The 20,190-nt window shown below is 38.0% G+C and overlaps 1 long non-coding RNA gene across 1 annotated transcript in view; it reads right to left on the bottom strand.

Annotated features, from left to right (window-relative positions):
• Positions 1 to 17,371, bottom strand: part of LOC116634505 — a 40,335-nt gene extending 22,964 nt beyond the window's left edge. Inside the window, exon 1 of the long non-coding RNA XR_004299984.1 lies at positions 17,158 to 17,371. This is a non-coding gene — a long non-coding RNA (uncharacterized LOC116634505). The remainder of the gene's footprint in view (positions 1 to 17,157) is intronic.
• Positions 17,372 to 20,190: the final 2,819 nt, after the last annotated feature.

Genomic DNA, 20,190 nt, shown 5'->3' with positions numbered 1-20,190 from the left:
CAAATAAATAAATAAAATCTTAAAAAAAAAAAAAAAAAAAAGAAAGTTTATGCAACAATTGTAAGAGCTCATACATAACAAAATATTGGGGAAAATAATATATTCTATTTTGTGTAGGTGTTTTAAATCCCTCCAAAGGTAAAAGGAAGGTACATTTATTGAACTTATTGAGCTGTAAAAGACATGTATTCCAAATTTATTCCCCTTGCTTCTGAAAAGAACTCCCTACATTTCCTTTGGGGACCTATCCCTTCCACTACTCCTACATCAGAAATGGGTGCTGACAATTCAATCAGTAAATCCCATCCCATCCTCTGGCCTACAGTGACTGGCATAGTAAGGGATCCAATTAGAACCAATGAGTTTTCTGTGAGGCATGTGTGAAAAGATATACCCCTCTTCCAAGCTAATGCATTGTGTGCATAGGGATGTGACAGCTGGGATGGTTGCATCCAATTTGCTACTAAGTGGGGAGCACCCACATCTGCCAAGGGACCTCAGGATGGAACCCAAGGATGAAGCTGATATTGCAAAAGGCAGAGTAGAGAAATCATGTCATCAGTGAGTTAACTTCTGCTAAAGGCTGTCACAACTCTGGCCTATTCAGTTGCGTGCACTAGGATAATTTTTTTTTTTTTATTGTTAAAGCCAATATTAGAGTTTTTCTCTCATTTGGAACATTCGATTCTTACTGCCAGACATGCTAACTATATGCTACCCTATATACACATTCTCCAAGTTAATCCTCTCAACAGCTTTTCGGACAGCACTGTTAGCATCCCCATTTTAGATGTGAAAAAACAGAGGCTTGAAACAATTAAGTGACTTGCCGAAAGTCACCCAGCCAGGAAGTCTGGAACCATGAATTTTAAATTGAAAACATCCATATAAGGTTCAATACTTTCCGAAAGGAAAGTCCTAGATTATTATTTTTCTTACACTTATATTACTTTTAATAAATGGAATTTGAAGATTAAGTTTAAGAAGTAGTTATTGTGAGTCCAGTGCTGTTCTCATTGAGAGGAGAAGCTATCATTCCTGACCTTTCTTTCCACAAATATTTTCAAATCCTAGAATATACAGTCACTGTTGAGATGAGAAATATATATTTTTTCCAACTTTCTTTAGTGTATTAAGACCGTCAGGCCAGCCAAATCAACACAAGGGTATTTATTATCGAAATATCAGGGTTGCTCATGGAACCCAAAGAAAGAACAAAAGCCTGGCCTCATAAGGTCATGTGATGAAGGACTGACAATCATTGAGTTCTCCCCCAGCTATTCCACCTTCATCTGTTTCCCATCATGTTGCTGCTCCAGGCTTCTCTCTCCAGATGGGATCCCCTGCTATGATTGCATGTGAATAGACAACTTCTGATTACAAAGTTATTTTCAAGGAACCCACAGAGAAGGACTAGCTGTTCTCACATCCAAATGTTAAATTCCTAAAAAGAAAGCATGATTGGCTGGGCAGGAATCAAGTGTTGGCCTCTTGTGATCAAATCGATATGGCTATGAGAAAGATCAGGTAGTATAAACATACCTGTATAGTAACAACACTCCTTGGTGGCCCAGAGGTGGGAGCAATTCTGGAGAGTAGGATTACACCAGAAACCCAACAATCTATTCTACTATAGCACAGAAGCAAGACAAAACCAGAAAAAGTCAGTGCTAAATTTAGGGTGCATAGAAGTTCAGGAGAGAAGGGGCTCTGTGAGGCCATCAGCAGAGGCTTTGAGTCCCTGGCAGGACTTTCAGATTCTGACTCTCATCCCATTTCCCATCACCAACTATGATTCCGCACCCAATTCCAGTGTGTGAGAGTTTTTTCCACACCAGCTAGCAGTTCTCGGACACCAGCTAGCAGTTCTCGGACACCAGCTGGCTCTCCTACAATTTCATGCAATTTGGACTTTGTCTACCTGGAGATAACATCAAATCCCACAGGCTAAAGGCTCAGTCCTTAGACAACGGCCTGCCCCTCCAACTTCAGATGCCAGTCCTAAGTCCAGGATGTCACCTGTGCTTCCGACCAACTGGCTATAGATCAAAGGTTCCAATGACTCTCTCCTTAGGTTTGGTTAACTTGCTAGCATTACTCAGAGAACTCAGAAACATTTTGCTTACTAGATTACTGGTATATTACAAAAAGATGTAACTCAGAAATATGCAGATGGAAGGTATGGGGAAAGGTCGTGGAGCTTTTACATCTTCTCTAAGTGGGCCACTCTCTCCCAATCTCCAAGTGATCACCAACCTGGAAGCTCTCTGAACATCACATTACATAGGCATGATTGATTAAATCATCAGTCATTGGTGACTGATTCAACCTGCAGCCCCTCACTCCTTCCTGGAAGTCCAGGGGTGAGGATGGGGATAGAAAGTTCCAATCTTCTAAGCACATGGTTGGGTCTCCTGGCAAACAACCCCCATCACTAGGTTACCTAGGTGTTTTCCAAAATTCACCTCATTAACATAATAAAAGACAACTTTCCTCGTTCTTATCATTTAGGAAATTCCAATGGTTTCAGGAGTTCAGTGCCATAAATCGGAGGAACACCAAATATATATTTCTTCTTATAAATCACAATACCACAGATTTGAACTTGGCCATAAGGGATTTGGGAAAGAGAAGGAAAGGTAATACTAATAGGGAAGCCTGAAACCTGTATCATATTTTAATAAAATATTTATCAACAGAAACATACACTGAAAAGAGATGAACTGGCATGTTGAAACCAGAGCTTTTCTGATATTCCCAAAGAGATTTTTAAGAATTATGTGGTGTCTCTTAGAATCCTTCCAAAAAGACAGCTGATAAATGAATTTCTAAACTAGGTACTGGTTTTAAATGAAAGTTTTATCACCATAACTAAAAAATATTTAGTCATTGATTAAATGATAATGAGTGTTTTAAATCCTTCTTCTTTCTTCCCCTGCTTCTAAACAACTTCATCTGCTTGATAAATCAATCTAAATTGCTCCATAATTTAAAGGCCTAGTGTCTACTCAAAATGTTTGGTTTCTGTGTTTATTGCCATCCACATAGTGCAAATATGAAAAAAAAATCTAATTTTCTTAATGGAAGGGCTATAATTGACTCATCTAATGTATTTCTGAAAGATTAATAAAGCTACTTTTCCTCATGGCAAGAAGACAGACATTAAATAAAAATGTTTCTCAAGAGTGAATAGTAATCCCAGTGACCTCTTATTATCTGCAAGCCCTTTATAAACTCACACAAGAGGAATATGATCACTGGATTCACAGTCATCTCTACTGAACTAGATTGTTTTCCCACTCAAATGGAATAAAAATTGTAAAATTTATATAATGACCTTTATTTATGCTCTCTAAATCAAATGTCTCAGAAGTGAGAATTTTCAAATTCTAAAATGAGATACTAATATTCATAGCATGTTAAATTATAAAATGCCTCCTACCTTTTAAAATTATAAAATGCCTCTTACCTTTTAACTGTCTTTTCCCCTTTTCTCTGCCTTTCCACTGTCACTCTCGTGAAAAAAAAAAATAAGTCAAAGCTTAATGAATGCCAGATTAAGATCAATAGACATGGCTATTAAAAATAAGAAAAAGAAACAAATGAACAACAACAAAATAGACAAAAGCCAGACTCATAAAGAACAAACTGATGGTTACCAGTTGGGTGGTGGGGGGAATGGGTAAAATAGGTGAAGGGGATTAAGAGTACACTTTTAGTGATGAGCACTGAGTAATGTATAAAATTACTGAATTACTAAGTTGTACACCTGAAACTAATATAACATTGTATGTTTATTATACTGGAATTAAATAAAAGAAAAGTTTATTACTCCTCTTTCATCCAGCACTGAATATTGCATCTTATATGTAATGCATTGGCTAGGTGCTGGAGACATCATGTTGAACAAGACAAGGGGAATCCTTTGTCTCTTCCATTCTTGTGGGAGAGAGGGGTAAGTAGAGCAGTAAAATAAATAAAAAACAAATAAACAAACCTTGCAATGGCTTAAAAGGAAACAAACAAGAGACTAAACCAGAGAGAATCAATAGGGAAGGAACTTTAGAATAGGTATTCAGGGCAGGCTCTTTTGAGAAGGTGATCCTCATGCTGATATCTAAAAATGTGAAGAGACAATTATGTGAAATGTATGTGCATGTGTGTGAGAGAGGCAGGGCATCATGTTAGAAGGCAGTCCAAGCAGAAGGACTAGAGAGTGCAAAGACCCTGAAGTAGGTCAGATGTCTTCTAGGGATGGGAAGCAAATCAGTGTGGTGAAAGGATAGCAAGCCAATAGAATGGTAGTGTGAACTGAGTTTGGACAGTGACAGAGCCACATCATGCAGAGTGTTAGAGGCCATGGGGATGAATTTGGATACTGATTTAGGAACGATGAAAAGTCACCTAGGACATTAAACATAGGGTCTGATTCTATTTCTGTTGCTGCTTTCTGGAGACACGATTGGAAGGGCCCTGGAGTGGACAAAAGAGGACCTTGCAGTAATTCTGGCAAAAAGACAATGGTGGCTTGGACTAAGGTGTGTTTATAGAAACAGAGAAGAGGATAAACTACAGAAAGTTTTGAAGAAGCAGTTGAACTTACAGATGGACTGGGTGCTTGGGAGTTTCCTGAGGGAGTAGGCAGGGAGGGAGTATCTAAATACAGATTTTAGGTTTCTGATTTGAATGACCATGTAGACAACAATGATGTCATTTACTAGAATAAGGAAGACTAGGGAGGGTAACAATTAGATAGCTGTTGGCTAAAGAAAACCCAGTTAATTTGCTTTAAATCTTATGAAAAGTGTAATCTGATAAAACAAAGAAGTAAGCAGGACAGGATCCAGGTGCTGTACTTTAGAGCTCTAAGTTTACTTCCCTGCGGTCCTCTTAGCTCTCTCCTATTCCTTACAAAGGACTTATCCTCAGCCACAACAGCGGTAGGAGTTTTAGGCATCAGCCTGTCTAGAGATGGGAGTGGCCATCCCGATCATTGTCTCCTTCCTAAGAGTGAAGAAAGATTTTTCTAGAAGTCTTGCAGAAGTCCTTACTCGGGTGTTATCAGCAGAATATGACCACTCGAACCCAGCTGCATGCAAGAAGAAAGTGATCTCCATATTGGTTTGTATCAATCAGGATATTTCCCTGAGACTGAAGACAGAATCCTGTCCCCAAATTAAGTGAGGAAGGTGCAAATAATAAAATAAAATCAGAACCTAGTAATTTACCTAAATGTGTTGAAAATGTATGTTCACCCAAAAACCTACATAAGAATGTTTATGCCAGCTTTATTCATAATTTTCAAAAATTAGAAGCAATCAAGATATCTTTTGATGAATCAAAAAACTGTGGCATAGTCATACAATGAAATATTATTCATCAATAAAAGAAATGGGATCTCAAGCTATGAAAAGACACGGAGGAACCTTAAATGCTTAATATTTCTTAGTGAAAGAAGCCAATCTGAGTATATGATTCTAACTATGTGACATTCTGGAAAAGGTAAAACTATACAGACATTAAATAGATGAGTGGTTCTATTTTTAACTTTTTGAGGAATCTCCATACTGTCTTCCACAGTGGCTGCACCAGTTTGCATTTCCACCAACAGTGCAAGAGAGTTCCCCTTTCTCCACACCCTTGCCAACACCTGTTGTTTCTTGTGTAGTTGATTTTTGCCATTCTGTCAGGTGTGAGGTGATATCTCATTGCAGTTTTGATTTGTATTTCCCTGATGATCAGTGATGTTGGGCATCTTCTCATGTGTCTATTGGCCATCAGTATCTCTTCTTTGGAAAATGTCTATTCATGTCTTCTGCCCATTTTTTAATTGGATTATTTTTTGTTCGGGTGTTGAGTTTTGTAAATTATTTATTTTGGATATCAACCCTTTGTTGGATATGTCATTTGCAAGTATCTTTTCCCATTCTGTAGGTTGCCTTTTATTTTGTTGATTGTTTCCTTCACTATGCAGAAACTTTTTCTTTTGATGAAGTCTCAATAGTTTATTTTTGCTTTTGTTTCCCTTGCCAAAGGAGACCGATCTAGAAAGAGACTGTTATGGCCGATTTCAAAAAGATTACTGCCTGTGTTCTCTTTTAGTATTTTTATGGTTTCAGGTCTCCATTTAAGTCTTTAATCCATTTTGAATTTATTTTTGTGTATGGTGTAAGAAAGTGGTCCAGTGTCTTTTTTTTTTTTTTTTTTTTTTTGTATGTTGCTGTACAGTCTTCCCAACACCATTTATCAAAGAGACTGTCTTTTTCCCACTGGATATTCTTTCCTGCTTTGTCAAAGCAAGATACACACACACACACACACACACACACACACACACACCCACACACACTGTAATACTACTAAGCCATAAAATAGAATGAAATCTTGCCATTTGCAATGACATGGATGGAGCTAAGTGAATAAGTCAGTCAGAGAAAGACAAATAGCATATGATTTCACTCATATGTGGAATTTAAGAAGGGAAACAAATGAGCAAAGGGGAAAAAAGAGAGAGAGAGAGGCAAACCAAGAAACAGACTCTTAACTATAGAGAACAAACTGGTGGTTACCAGAGGGGAGGTGGTTGGGGGGGATGGGTTAAATAGGTGATGGGGATTAAGGGACAAAACACCCTGTGATGAGCACCGGGTGTTGTATGGAAGTGTTGAGTCACTATATCATTCACCTGAAAACTAATATTACACTGTATGTTAACTAACTGGAATTTAAATAAAAACTTAAAAAAAAAAGATCAGTGATTGCCAGGGGGTCAGGGAGGGAGAGATGAATAGGTGGAATGCTAGGGATTTTTAGTACAGTAAACCTATTCGTCTGATACTATAATGGTGGATACATGACATTATCCATTGGTTAAAGCCAACCATATACAACACAAATGTAAACATTAATGCAAACTATGGACTTCAATTAATAATAACTTATCAATTTTGTTTCAACTGTTATAAATATACCACACTAATGCAAGATGTTAATAGTAGGGAAAACTGTAAGTGGGGGGCCAAAGGGGGACTGTATGGGAACTCTCTGTACTTTCCACTTAGTCTTTGTCAAAACCTAAAATTACTTGAAATATCATCTAGTGAAATAAAATAAAGTCAGAGTTTTACCAGCATCAAATATAAGATAAGCAGAGTTGCACAGGTGGCTAAGAGTGTCTACAATGGATGAGGGAAAGAACTCCTGTTCCCTTTCAAACATAACTGAATTTGAGACGGGAAGCATCACATGAATATGTTAAGTAGACCCAGTTGGATGTGAGAATCTGATATTGAAAGGAAAGATCTGGGCGAGATATATGAATCTGGGAGGCAAGGACTCAAGAATCCATGGAGATTAGTAAGATCTAGGGAGAGAGAGGGGTCCCACAACCAGGTTTAAAGAATTACCACATTTAGAGGTTGGACATAAAGGAGCTGATATCAACAAAGGAGAATGAGAAGGAACAGAAAATGAGATTTTCAAGAAAATGGGATGTCAGAAAAGACAAGAGAGGAGAGTGTTTCAAGATACAGGTAGTGTTGATGTGTTTTTCAAAGATAAACTGAGTAGACAACATGGTGACCTTGACAAGTGCTGCTTCTCGAGATTGGTGGAGGAAGAATAGGTTTGAACAGTGAATGGAAAACAAGAAATTAAAGAGAGAATTCTAGTCAATTAAATTTTTCCTATGTTTCTGTAAAGGGATTATTTTGTGTCAGCCCTGTGTCTTGCATATAAATTTTTCCCACTCACCAAAGAGTAAAATGAAATAAGAACATTAAATTATGTGAACATATGTATGCAGACACAATTCTGATAAAAGATGCTGGCACATTGAACAAGCTTATACCACTCCATAAAAGGCATTGGTTCTCAGAGAGGTACAGCTCCAGTAACTGAGGTCAGTTGGAATTATTCAAATATAACCATATGTCAGAGTTATTTCAGAGTTTCTTTTAGAAGTGAAGGAAACATCACAGCTTGGTGAGATAGAAAAGTAACCTACCTAAAAGGCTGAAGACCAGAGTTTGCTTTCCACCACTTAGATGTCTGATTTTAGGTAAATCATTTAAACTCTTTGAGCCTCATTTGTAAATAATAATAATACCCCTCTTCTGTGTTTGATGCAGAGGTTTTGATTTTTTTCACCCTTTCCTTCTTTTTTTCCTATGTCTAAAAATATATAATTTGTATATTAACTGCTGGAGTACTTCCATAATACCTTTTTCCTCCTTCATTTTTGGTTGCATATTCTTCTATGACAATAATTATGTCATATCTTTTTCAGCTAAGGAAATAGATATTTTGGGCTTGAAAGAGAGCAATATATTCCACCCCAAAATATGCCACTTTGGTATATTCATTATTCTGAATTAAAGTTATTTAAGAAACAGCCAGTATAAGAAGGACACTCTGACTCTCCTTTGTCTCCTTAAAAGCAGGAAATAAATCTCCCATATGAGGGTACCCTCCCTATACCACCAAGGTAGAAGGCATTCTTATCACCAGAGATAGGGAATTCAGGGCTGAGAAAGCTGTATAAACAAACCTGTTACTTCACTAGTTTGCTACCCTAAGCCCAAACCCCATTGTTTTGTCAATTTTTCACAAATTTATTGTTTACTTGTCTAAAAAGTACGAAAGCTGCCTGCTTTGGTCACTTTGGGGAATCTCATATCTTTATGAGCTCCTGTATGTATGCCAGTAAGTTTTTCTCCTGTTACTCTGTTTTTATGTCAATTTAATTATTAGACTGGCCAAAGAACTGAGAAGAGGAGAGGAGAGGAGAGGAGAGAAGAGGGGAGAAGAGAAGAGAAGATTTTGTTCCTACAGTTTGTTCTCTAGTTTGGGTCTTATTATTGATAATTTGTCTTTAAAAAGGTGTCCTTTAGTGTCTCAACTCATCATTGGTAATATCTGTGTTTAGGATTATTATCAAATATGGGGAAAACCTCTAGGAAGTTACTTTCATATGTAAATTGTAAGAGCACCTTCTGACTCCAGATGTATAAAACCTCGTTTCTTGGCTTGGGGCCTGGGAAGATGCTGGAATAGGAGGACCCTAAGTGCACCTTGTCTCATGGATATACCTAGATAACTGCCACAGCAGAGCGACTAACCCAGAAAACACCCAAACACTAGCAGGAGAGACTTTCCACAGCTAACCCTAGAGAGGAGGGCACGTGGAAAATGATAGGAGAGGCAGAGACTCAATCAGGCATCAAACTCCCTGTAAGATTAACTACAAATGGGGGGAACATCACAGCATGGAGAGGGGAGAGAAACAGATCCCATACCAGGCACCCTGGACACTGGGAACCTGCACTGGGAAGACAAGTCCCCATAACACTGGCTTTGAAAACCAGTGGGGCTTAATGTCATGAGTTTTTACAATCAGTGGGGCTTAACTCTGGGTACTTTAAAAATCATCAGGATGGGCTCTGGGAGACTGGAGGGGGATAGGAAACTGAGTCCTTGCCATTAAAGAGATAGGATAACAACCAACCTTACTGAGATACAGCACAGAAGCAGCAGTTGGAGAAGTGTCTGTATATACTGGAAGGTTTATTTACTAATCTCAGAATGTGCACTGGAGGGGCAATGATCTTTAGGAGACTTTTCCAAAAACAACAGAGCTGATGGGCACCATTTCTCTTCCCTCCCTCTCCCCACTCCCCGTTCCTAGCCTAGATACCAGGACACCTACAGAAACCAGTGAACATTTGCCACCTAGCTTACTAACACCACTTGCCCTGCTCAAACACTCCTGTGGACTTGCCCCATCCAACCTGCCCCACTCTTCAGGGGTGCCTCCAAAGCAGTGCCTGATGTGTCTCATTCTGTAAGCAGCCCCAGTAGTGGCCAGCACCACTCCAAAAGTGACTCTTGCCCTGGGGAAAGAGGAAGATAACCACACACACTGGCTCAACTACAGCCCTAACAGTGGGCTAGGGGCACACATCTGACTTGACTGCCAGCCCCACCCGCCAACAAAAACCTCACAGGGGGCAGAATAAAGAGCCCTGTAGTTTGGAGTCACTACAACTCCAACAGACAGACTGGGAACAGGCATCTGGTCTAATGGTGGGCCCCACCCGCCAATGAAAGCCTCTCAGGGAACAACACAGGAAGAGTGCCCTGCAGTTCAGTGCAACTGCATTTCCAACAGACTGAGGGTAGGCATCTGATCTGACCCAACTACAAGCCAAGGTGGCCCCAGACTGGTCTCTTAACAGCACAGAGACCAAACCTTGCCCACAACAAGCAAAGAGGGCCATTGCAGCTGACCGGACTAAAGGCAAATGCAGGTCAACCACAATAATAGGGCATATGCAACACATGCAGGAGATAGCCCTCAAGCTCCACGTTCTGGTGAACAGGGAATATTTCACTACAGGAGCTCTTCTTCAAAAGGCCACTACTTTTAAGACCAGGAGATGTAGCTGACTTTCCCAATACATAGAATCAAACACAGTGAGTTAGACAAAATAAGGAGACAGAGGAATTAGTCCTGATTGAAAGAAGAAGACAAAATCATAATAGAGCTAAGTGAAGTGGAGATAAGCAATATGCCTGATAGAGAATTCAAAGTAATGGTCATAAAGATACTTACTGGGCTTGAGAAAAGACTGGAGGATCTCAGTGAAACCTTCAACAAAGAGATAGAAAATATTAAAAAGAACCAATCAATGAAGAATTCAATAACTGAAATTAAAAATACAGTAGAGGGAATGAATAGTAGACTAAAGGAAGCAGAAGAATGAACCAGCTAGCTGGGAAGACAGAGTAATGAAAAGCAACCAAGATGAATAGCAAAAAGAAAAAAGAATAATAAAAAAGTAAGAATAGGTTATGGGAACTCAGAGACATCATCAAGCATAATAACGTTTGCATTACAGGGATTCCAGAAAGAGAAGAGAGAGAAAAGGGGACAGAAAATTTATTTGAACAAATAATAGCTGAAAACTTCCTTAATCTGGGGTGGGGGGGAAGCAAACACCCAAATCCAGGAAGCACCAGATCCACACCCAAGACACACAGTAATTTAAAGAAGGGCAAAAAGTAGTGACAAAGAGAGAATTTTAAAAGCAGTAGAAGGAAACAGTTACAATAGAAACCCCCTAGGCTATCAGCTGATTTTCAGTAGAAACTTTGCAGGCCAGGAGAGAGTGGCATGATATATTCAAAGTGCAGAAAGGAAAAAACCTGCAACCAAGAATGTTCTATCCAGCAAGACTATCATTCAGAATAGATGGAGAGATAAGTAGTTTTCCAGAAAAACAAAAGCTAAATTCATCACTACCAAACCAGCCTTACAAGAAACATTAAAGGGAACTCTTTGGGTGAAAATAAAAGGTCATAATCAGGAGTAAAAAAAAAAGTTAGGAAAGGAAAAAAAAATCACAGGTACAAACAAACATAATAAAAGTAGTAGACTAATCACTATAAAACTAGTATGGAGGGGGTTTCTGGGTGGCTCAGTCAGTTAAGCATCTGACTCTTGATTTTGGCTCAGGTTCTGATCTCATGGTCATGTGTTGGGCTCCCTGCTGGGTGTGGAGCCTGCTTAGGATTCTCTCTCCTTCTCCCTCTGCCCTGCCCCCCAACCAATGCTCACACTCTAAAAAACAGAACAAAAACAAAACTGGTATGGTGGTTAAAGCACAAAAGCAGTAAAATCAATTATAAATTCATTCAAGGAATTCACAAAATAAATGAATATAAAGTATGACATCATATGCATACAGTATGGAGGGGGGAGTAAATATTGAGTGCTTTTGGAATTGGTTCAAACTTAAGCACCCATCATAATATAGACTGCTATATGCATAGGATGTTACATATAAGCCTAATGGTAACCACAAATCAAAAACCCCTAATAGATATGCAAATAATAAAGAGAAAGGAATCCAAGCACATAGCTAAAGAAAGCCATCAAACCACAAGGGAAGAGAGCAAGAGAAGAAAGAAACAAACAAGGAAAAAAAGAACCCCAAAACAACAACTAATAAGTAACAAAATGGCAATAACTATATACCTACCAATAATTACTTTGAATGTAAATGGACTAAATTCTCCAATCAAAAGACATAGGGTGACTGAATAGCTAAAAAGCAAGACCTATGTATTTTTTTTAAAGATTTTCTTTATTTATTTGAGAGAGAGAGAGAGAGCAAGAGCTGGGGGAGGGGCAAAGGGAGAAGGAGAAGCAGACTCCCTGCTGAACAGGGAGCCTGACACAGGGCTCAATCCCAGGACCCTGGGATCATGACCTGAGCCAAAAGCAGACAGTTAACCAACTGAGCCACCCAGGTGCCCCAAGACCCATTTATATGCTGCCTAGAAAAGATTCATTTCAGACCTAAAGATGCTTGCAGATTGTAAGTGAAGAGATGGAGAAACATTTATCATGCAAATGGAAATGTAAAGAAAGCTGGGATAGCAATACTTACATCGGAAAAAAATAGATTCTAAAACAAAGATTGTAACAAGAGACAAAGAAGTAAACTACACAATCATAAAGGGAACAATCCAACAAGAAAATATAGCAATTATAAATATTTATGCACCCAACATAAAAACACCCAAATACATAAAGCAACTATTAATAGACATAAAGGATGAAATCAGTAGTAATACAATAATACTAGAGGACTTTAACAACCCACTTACATCAATGGATAGATCATCTAGATAGAAAATCAACAAGGAAACAGTGACTTTGAATGACACATTGGACCAGATGGATCTAACAAATATATTCAGAACATTTCATCCCAACACATTAGAATACACATTCTTTTCAAGTGCACATGGAACATTCTCCAAAATAGATCACATGTTAGGCCACAAAACAAGTCTCAACAAATTCAAACAGACTGAAATTATGGCATAAACCTTTTCCAACCACAGTGATATGAAACTAGAAATCAATCAAAAGAAAAAAATCTGGAAAGAGAACAAATACATGGAGCTTAAATAACATGCTACTAAACAATGAATGGGTCAACCAAGTAATCAAACAGGAAATCAAAAATACATGGAGACAAATGAAAATCAAAACACAATGGTCCAACATCTTTGGATGCAGCAAAAGCAGTTCTAAGAGAGAAGTTTATAGCAATTAGGCCTACTTCAAGCACTGAGAAAAATCTCAAAGAAACAACCTAACCTTATACCTAAAGGAGCCAGAAAAAGAATAAACAAAACCCAAAGCTAGTAGAAGGAAGAAAATAATAAAGATTAGAGTAGAAATAAATGATATAGAAACTAAAAAACAATAGAACAGAGCAGTGAAACAAAGAGCTGGTTCTAGTCAGACTCACCAACACCACAGAAATACACAAGATTATAAGAGAATATTATGAAAAATTATATGACAACAAATTGGACAACCTAGAAGAAATGGATAAATTCCTAGAAACATATAGCCTACCAAACTGAAGCAGGAAGAAATAGAAATTTAAAGACTTATTACCAGCAATGAAATTGAATCAGTAATCAAAAAACTCCCAACAAAACAAAAGGTCAGGACCAGATGGCTTCACAGGTGAATTCTACCAAACATTTAAAGAGTTAATACTCTTCTTCTCAAACTATTCCAAAAAATAGAAGAGGAAGGAAAACTTCTAAATTCGTTCTATGAGGCCAGCATTACCCTGATACCAAAACCAGATAAAGACACCACAAAGAAAGAGAACTATAGGCCAATATCTCTGATGAACATAGATACAAAAATCCTCAACAAAATATTAGCAAACCAAAACCAACAATACATTAAAAAAATCATTCACCACAATCAAGAGGGATTATTCCCAGGATGTAGGGTGGTTCAATATTCACAAATCAATCAACATCATACATCACATCAAACAGAAAGGACAAAAACCATATGATCATTTCAACAGATGCAGAAAAAGCATTTGACAAAGTATAACTTCCGTTTATGATAAAAATTCTCAACAAAGTAGGTTTAGAAGGAACAGAGCTCAACATAATAAAGGCCATATATGAAAAACCCACACCTGGGCGCCTGGGTGGCTCAGTCGGTTAAGCGACTGCCTTCGGCTCAGGTCATGATCCTGGAGTCCTGGGATCGAGTCCCGCATCGGGCTCCCTGCTCAGCGGGGAGTCTGCTTCTCCCTCTGGCCCTCCTCCCTCTCGTGCTCTCTGTCTCTCATTCTCTCTCTCGCAAATAAATAAATAAAATCTTTAAAAAAAAAAAAAAAAAAAACCCACACCTAACAACATACTCAATGGTAAAAAACTGAGAACTTTTCCACTAAGGTCGGGAAGAAGACAAGGATGTCCACTCTTACCACCTCTATTCAATATACTACTGGAAGTCTTAGCCACAATAATCAGACAAGAAAGAGGAATAAAAGACATCCAAGTAATTAAAAAAAAAAAAAAAAAGACATCCAAGTTTATAAGGAAAAAGTAAAATTTTCACTATATGCAGATGACATGATACTTCATATAGAAAATCCTAAAAAAAAAAAAAAGAAAGAAAGAAAATCCTAAAGACCAACAAAAAATTGCCAGAACTGATAAAGGAATCCAGTAAGGTTGCCGGATACAAAATCAATGTACAGAAATCCATTGCATTTCTACACTAATAATGAAGTAGCCAAAAAAGAAAGTAAGAAAACAACCCCACTTACAACTGCACCAAAAATAATAAAATACTTAGGAATAACCTTAACTCAAGAGGGTGAAAGACATTGATGAAAGAAATTGAAGATGACGCAAAGAAATGGAAAGATGCTCCATGCTCATGGATCGGGAAAATAAATACTGTTAAAATGTCTATACTACCCAAAGCAATCTACAGATTTAATGCAATCCCTATCAAAATACCAACAGCATTTTTCACAGAACTCAAACAAACAATTCTAAAATTTGTATGAAACCACAAAATACCCTGAATAACCAAAGCAATCCTGAAAAAGATACATAAAACTAGAAGTATCTCAATTCCAGACTTTATTACAAAGCTTCAGTAATCAAAAGTCGGAGAAAGACAAATACCATATGATTTCACTCATGTGGAATTTAAGAAATAAACTAACAAAGAAAAAAAGAGAGAAACCAAAAAAACCCAGACCCTTAAATACAGAAAAATGGGGGGGGGGGGGAGAAATGGATGAAGTATTTGAAGGGGGTTAAGAGTATACTTTCCATAATGAGCACTGAGTAATGTATAGAATTATTACATCACTATACTATACACCTGAAACTAATAAAACACAGTATGCTAATTATGCTTCAATAAGAACATACAAATGGAAAACCTTGTTTTACTGCCTCAGTGATGGGGGCTATCGGACATTTTCCTATCATGACAACAACCTCTGGCCTTGCCTTTCTGTGACATGATGCCAGGTATTTTGTTCCTGGAAGCTGTTCCTATCTTAAGATCCCCACGGTAACTTAGCTACACAGAGAAGTTATTGCACACTACATAAATATATCCCAAAATATCCCCAAGTCAATTTTCCCATGGATATACATAACCATTCCAATGCTACCCAACATGAGGAATATGTGACAGGGACCAAGAGCATTGGAAAGATACAGCAGTCTTAACCAATTTAGTTTGAAATCCCACTTTTGCAAATTTTATAGAAACCTATAACAATATGAACACATTGCTAAGAAGAGACATATTTCTCCCATGCAAGGAAAGGGCCTACAGTATCATTATTTCATGACAAATCTGGTAAATTGGAGTCTACGTATTTTCCATTTCTTTATTTCCTTCCACCATATTTTGATTTCTTCACTGCTTTTTTGCATTTCATCAGTTTTCTTTTCACTGGAGTTAAGGCACCATTTATCCCATCTCTTCACTTTTTCATTTCAATGATAATGTTTTCATTTCTAAAATTCCTATTTTGTTGTTTTTACACCTTCCCCTAATTTTTATTTATTTTTTAAAGTATTTTATTTATTTATTTATTTATTTATTTATTTGAGAGAGAAGAGAGCGTGAGAGCAGGGAGAGGGGCACAGGGAGACGGAGAAAGAGAATCCCAAGCTGACTCCGAGCTGAGCTCAGGAGCCCAACATGGGGTTCAATCTCAGGACCCCAAGATCATGACCTGAGCCAAAACCATGAGTCAGATGCCATCCAGGCACCCCATTCCCCTAATTTTTAAGAAATAATATCCTATGGTCATCTTATGCGTTCAATTTCTTCTTCTGTATCTCTTGTCATTTAAAGATACTTATATTTTAATTTTTTCTAAGTTGTTCTATTATCTATAATTCTTTGAGTGGGAATGCTCCCAAGTTTTGTGCCACTTAACAACCTCAGGATGGTAGAGTACCTTATGTGTTTTGTAGTTTTTGACTGTGTGCCTATCATGAGAGTCTTAAAGTGCCCTGGCCTATGGAGGCATCCCCATGAGGCAGTTCTGTTCACCTTTGTGAATAGAGCTCAGAGCTCACTCTACCACGTATGGGGCCTGAAGCTGCAAGGCCATCTCTGCACTGGTATTGAAACCTCCACCCCTTGTTGCAAATAGATGTGCCACAGTTTGATCATTTCAGCAAATAGCAGATTTGGGAGGTAAATGTTGCTATCTTCCTGTGGATTGAGGTAGGTAGCAGCTGATACCACACGTGATCACAAACACACATACACCACATGTATGTAACTTCAATAACAGATGGTATATCACAAAGAAAGCAAGTCTTGAACCAAATTCTGCTCACCAGCACTCCCCCCACAAAAAAGAAGGCAAACATTTATTAGCAAGCAGGTACAAAAACAGTCACATGCTTGTGGTCTTTGCTTTACAGCACCTTGCATGAAAAGCTTGCTTCAGTACAGAAACAATATTTTCATGGCAGAACTACCTAGACTTATAGTCAGGTGAGACGACTGGATTCCCATGAACTGGAAGAACTTAAGACTGATGGGCTGTAGACCTTAAGCATTACAATAATTGTAGAAGTCTTCTGAACTATCTGGAGTTTTATACTTTGTACCAGCACAATGTTGCTAACCGAACACATTGATCTTGAACATGACTCATTTTGCCAATTAAGAAATTGTTTCTTAAAAAAAAAAAGAAAATGTTTCTAAAATTGCTTAAACTAATAACCTTTCTGGTGAAGAATTTGATACTATTTGAAATGCTAAGCACTCACCTGTAGCAATATGGATTCTTGATGAAGGTACTTCAAATACTGACAAACTATATCCGTCCCCGTACTTGTTGACTTTAGTCTTCATACTGCAGAGAAGTACCTGGAAAGATGGCCATCAGCAGCTCCTAGAATCACATTCCAACAGCTTCCTGACCACTCTCAGTCTGAGAATTCCAATGTTCAGCCCTCCTCTTAAATGTGGTGTGCAGAACCAAATGGCCTGATGTAAGGCAAACAAAATCAAGGAAAACATGACTCTTAAACCACAGAGACAGACATTTAATTCTGTTTACATGATTGCAAAGATTTTCAGCAGCTAATTGGCTGATGCTAACATTTTAATTACCTATTGTGTTTTACACATGTACACAGTGCTCAAGGTAGGGTTCTTCAATGCTGTACTTGTATGATTCATCTTTCATACCTAAATTTCAGTTTTATATGTATTCTTTTTACATTTAATCTTACAACTTTCTCTACATAATATCCATGGAGGTTTTTTTTTTTTTTAGAATATTCATTCTGCCATCTGGGTGAACAGATGGATGGATGGATAAAACATCTAACATTACTCCACTCAGTAGACCATGTTTTATAGTCAGCAATGCTGTCCTAAAATTATTCCAAGCTCTGGATCCTGCTTCTATTATTTCCCTGTCATTGCCCCACTTTCTCTCTTTTTTGGGTATTAAAAGTAGTCACCACTAGTAGCCAAGAAAATTGCAATGAAGAGAAAAGCTTACCATGAAGAAATAGTAATTTATGAAGTGGTGCCCTAGTGGCCCGGATTATTACAGGCTCCCGGTGAGCCTGCCTCCCTTTGGGGGAGCAGCTTATGCAGTAGGAGAAGCTGATTCGATGCATTTCTGATTCCGCATCCTCTCCTGATACAGGGTGAGCTATAACCAACACTGCTAAGGGATCAAGTTTCATGGAACATGTAATGATATCACAGCAGGACCTGAGGAAACAACGAGTATTAGAGGTAGCTAGGGAAAGCGAACAATTATGGAAAAGTTAAGGATCAGAGAGAGTTCCTAAGGCAGAAAATTCTTCCTGTTTCAAGCTTGAGTCTAGGAAACATAAATACAATGGTCTGTTGTACAACTGTCCAATAGTAATGGACTTTGGTCACTGCCAGCCTGGGAATATGTGTACCAGGCAATCTTAAAAGTAATGCAGTTGATTATTAGTCCCTGAACCCACCCTGTCATTCTATGCTAAATAATAATAATTTCAAGTCTTGCATACAGTAAGCTTTTTAAAAATTCAGCACACTCTAATTCCTAGAAAAATAAAATGTGATAAGGGATACAGTATCAGATTACTCATCACTCAAAAGCTCTTGAGGGATTAGTGTTATTCTGCTAGATATCTGAGACCACAGTTTCTATTAAATGAATTATCTCCCTAGAGATGGGTTTAACAGGTGCTAAAGACTTCGTTTTTTTTTATTCAATGACTTTTTCTCAAAACTTTAAGGTCTCCTGTGTGTGTATTTAAACTCTAGAATTAGTCATATTTCCCTTTATATAATTGCCTGAAATAAAAAATAGCTATAAAACCTACTAGAGTTCACTTTTTGTTGTCTTTACTCCTGTGGATGTCCCTTCCATGTCTCCAAAACCTTCCCTACTCCAAACTTTCCTTTCATTTTCTTTTCATTTCATATTCACTTTTTCATATAAGGAAAATCTGTTAGTTTTCTGGTGGTATTTATTACATACTTTCTCTTAATAAAGTGAACATTCAGAATGAGAAAAGAAATCATTACAGGTTTAAAAAACACTCAGAAAACCACAAACATCAGAATATAACATTATTATTAACTGGCAACAAGGTTATCATTTCTTTTTTAGTTTTCTTCATTTTGATTGCCTTTTTTCATAAAATCTATACATAACTTAAAGTTGACCATGCTTTTAAGTGCTAAAGACCACCATTTGTCCATTGCTATGTGCTGATTATTTTGAACAACTCCCTTATGGGTCCTAGTTCATGTCTTGAAAGATGCCAAATTCTCTTCTAAGCAAAAAGGAAATTACTTCTTCTGCCTTCATTCTGGATTATCTTCTGCATCCTCCTCAGGAGTAGTGAAATCAAAGAGGCTGAACAAGTCAATCATTGTGTGCAAATCATATAGAACTAGCAGCTCGGTTCTGACGGCCTCCTTGCTCTCCCTCCCAGGGTGCTTCGTTACACAGTGGGGACATAGTGCCTGAGCCGTGGGACCTCCTGCTGTAGCAAACATCTGCACGGGCAGGTTTCCTATCAGGGTAGTAACTACTATAGCTGCACTGTTTTGTGGGCATGTGAATATACTGGAGCAGGGTGCACAGAGGGGGGATCTTTAGCTCAGAAAATGAAAAACCAGCAAATCTGCCACATCTGCCAAAGAAGCGGTCTCTTCCCCAAGTAGATGAAGAAGTATAGGTTCTGATTTGATTTCAATTGACTAGAGTCCTATTAAGAAGACTAGATTTCAGTTTTCTTGTGTTAGGACTAAGTGCTTTTTTCTTTTGTGTTGTTTGTTAAGAAATATATGCAGAAGACAAATAAATACAAAAACTGTGCTGACCTAGATAACTATTTGCTTCGTCTTCTACAGATGTAATTTGAAGGAGCTGATAAAGAAACTAGAGTCCCTTAGAGGCCTCCGTGTAATTACAAAGGAAACACTCCAGAAAGCTAAAATGGCAAATATATTTAAGGTAATTCCCTGTGAATAGACTTTGGCCGCCACCATCCATTTTATTATTGCTTTTCTAAATTGCTTTCTTGCTGTTCTCTACCAGAGCCTCAGATCAATCTCTGGGTATTGTTGTGAGGGCTTGTCCAAAGTAATGACACCTGGCACAGAGCTGTAATTGTTTTATGTGCAGGGCATGTTATGCTGTGCACTAAGTCTTTTTCTTCATTAAGAGACTCTGAATCTCATAGTTGGCTCTAAGCACAAAAGAGGGCACCTTGCAGCAAACGTTTTTGTTTAAATAGAATTTTCTCCAGAAAGCAAGGAGCAACACGGTCACCCTC

This window comes from Phoca vitulina, unplaced genomic scaffold (genome assembly GCF_004348235.1).
Source record: "Phoca vitulina isolate PV1807 unplaced genomic scaffold, GSC_HSeal_1.0 scaffold9, whole genome shotgun sequence".
In the NCBI taxonomy this organism is placed as follows: Eukaryota; Metazoa; Chordata; class Mammalia; order Carnivora; family Phocidae; genus Phoca; species Phoca vitulina.
The sequence above is the reverse complement of the archived record's forward strand: the minus strand, read 5'-3'. Positions and strand labels throughout refer to the sequence as shown.